The 2,765-nt window shown below is 37.4% G+C and overlaps 1 pseudogene; it reads right to left on the bottom strand.

Moving 5' to 3' along the window:
- Nucleotides 1-305: 305 nt before the first annotated feature.
- On the bottom strand, nucleotides 306-2,051 carry LOC140515611 (cytosolic non-specific dipeptidase pseudogene; annotated as a pseudogene).
- Nucleotides 2,052-2,765: the final 714 nt, after the last annotated feature.

The following is a 2,765-nucleotide window of genomic DNA, read 5'->3' as shown; positions in this document are numbered from 1 at the left end:
TATCCAAAAATTTATCTTATTCTTTATCTCTTAGTCAAGAGGTAAATAACATGCTTCCGCATCAGTCCTTTGGAATTGTATTAGTCATGGCATTGAGGAGAGTTTTCAAATCTTTCAAAGTTGTTCTTATTGCATTACAAAGTTATTATATACATTGTTCTATTGGTTCTCACTGCACTTTGCATCAGTTTATATAAGTCTTCCCAAGTTTCTCTGAAACTATCCATTTACTTATTTCTTATGGTACAAGAATATTCCATTACTTTTAAATACCATAATTTAACTATTCTCTTTTGCCCCTTTAACAAGCTGCTATATATATGTATATATATACACACACACATATATATATGTATATATCCCATTTTTCTTTCATTGATCTCTTTGGTTTGTAGGTCTAGTATTGATACAGTTAAGTAATTAGAGATACACAATTTAGCGACTTTGGGAACACAGTTTCAAAATTGATTTTTCACAAGTGCACCAATGGAGTATTAATGTACCTGTTTTCCTGTAGCTTACCACCTTCTTTTCTAACCTATGGATTCTCCTTGTTATTCTTTCTTGGCTGTCATTACCTTTAACATTCCATTTTTTATACCTTTTTTTCATTTCCTCTCAATACTTTTGTAGTCTGGACACTTTTTTCTCTGTTGCTCTATTTGACCTTGTAGAATGTGCATTGAGAAGTCAAACGTTCAAAGCTTTTGTAAGGACTTATTTTTATGGAAGGAAACAAAGAGAATAAGAGACTTTTTACTTTCATCCACACCTAAGTCTGATGAAGAATGGTCCATTGACAAGATTAACCAACTTTCTAATTAGATACAGCTCTCTGGAGGAAAACAAAAAAGCATTTGGCCCAGTTCAATTGGGATAGATGTGAACCCAGCATTTTCCCCTTCTATGTAGTTGTGCCTGTTGAACTTTTCATTCTGCAACTGAGCACCATGGAGGCAGTAGCATGCCATTTTTGCCTGTGGCCTCCTGGAAGGTCAAATTCACAAGAAAACTGTCTCCTTCCTTTGTCAAGTCTCAACATCAAAAACTGTTTTCAGGGTTTTTCTCCCAGTCATGTGGTGTGGATGATTGAAGTATGCCATTTTGCATCATGGACCATATATTCCTTGAACTTTTGGGGGGCTCTTCAGTTCAGCAAACTTTGAATCAAACAACTTGCAACTTGTTCTTTGATGACCTCAGGTGCCATCAATGGCACAAATCTTACTGATAACTTGCCATTCACTTTCTTTGGGATCAGTTTTAGGTTCTGCTTGTGCTCCTGTACCAGAGAAAACTTCAATTCTATGGAGAGAGAAGGATACACATCTTCACTTATGCATTAAGATATCTTTTTTTTTGTCATGCAGAAGCATCTGTGCTCTTACTTCTTTTGCGTATTCTTTCAAATAAAGCTCTTCTTCCTGGAGCCACAGCTTCATTAACACTAGGAATGAGAATGTGTCCCTTTCTGTTCACCAAAGAGCCCATCAAAGTAATGAAATTTGACATGGCTTCATGCACAGGAGCCACCACTCATACCATAATGAAGTTATTTATCAGAGCATTCCACTTCTACAAAAAAAAAAAAAAGTAGCAAATTTCTCTGAAGCCAGATAGAGCTTCTTTTCCCCAAACCAGTAGTTGTCAAAAACAAAAGAATCCACATCGTGGAAGACAGTATCTTTTTTTTGGTGAAAAATAAGTTATCCAGACCTTCAGAACCAGATGCCTCCAGAACTTGATGACAAAATTTGACATCAACAGAGATACCTTGATTTGTTTGTTGAAAAGTTTCTAGGGCATTTATCCAGTCAAGCACCAATCCTTTGACATGAGTTGAACCTCTCTCATATAGCTTTTTCTGTGTCTTTCTATCAATGTGAAAGACTCACTGTTCCTGCCATCCTCTAGGGCTCCTGGCTGTACATCCAGATATCCATAGGTACACAAAGTCTTCTCATGGGGATCTGGGCCCAACTGCCAAGTGAAATAGAAGGAAGAAAGTATTTCTGAGCCATTAGGGAGCTTTTGTTGCCCAATGTTCATCAGCTCAGTTGTGCCAATCAGTTGTTTTATGTCTGAAACTGAAGCTTCCATCATTTATTTGATTCTACTCTTATCTCTGGTCATGCAGAAATGTTTGGATTCTGCAAACTTCTTTATGTATTGCTCCTGGTGATCCAACAATATGACTATCCAGGTCACTGAAGAGAGGCATTTTCTAACTCAATCAATGATTTTGGAAACTCTGAGAAGAAAAGATTGTGCCCAGTGCTTGAAATCCCCAGCGCCATGGGATGGCTTCTATGTCACAAGAATCCCTTTTAGTGTACAGTCAGGTGGGTGGCTAATTAGAGCAAAGGTCAAGATCAACATCAACTTAGAAGAAAGGATAAAGATGAAAAGAAAGAACTGCTTGCAATTACAATAACTCCACTCTGATCTATTCAGACTTTTCATAGATTCTGAAAAATGGGGAACCATTAAACTTGTTACTGTTACCTAACATGTAGCAAATTAACTGGCATTGGGAAGTTGTCAGAGATATAGCTGAAGTGAACTTTGTTTGGGACTAGAGAAAGCATCTTCTTCAGAGTGACCATTGAAAGAGCTAAGAGTATCTGCTATTAAGTCTCAGTGACATGGACTATCCCAAAGGTGAACTGGTTGGCTTAGTATTGTGGGATGGAACAAATGGGAGGAACAGTCCCTTTGGACTGGAAGTCAAGACTCTTCTTCTCCCTTTCCCTTTTTTTTTCTGA

The sequence above is a fragment of the Notamacropus eugenii genome, chromosome X (genome assembly GCF_028372415.1).
Source record: "Notamacropus eugenii isolate mMacEug1 chromosome X, mMacEug1.pri_v2, whole genome shotgun sequence".
In the NCBI taxonomy this organism is placed as follows: Eukaryota; Metazoa; Chordata; class Mammalia; order Diprotodontia; family Macropodidae; genus Notamacropus; species Notamacropus eugenii.
Note: the sequence above shows the minus strand (reverse complement) of the source record. Positions and strands in the feature narration are given on the sequence as shown.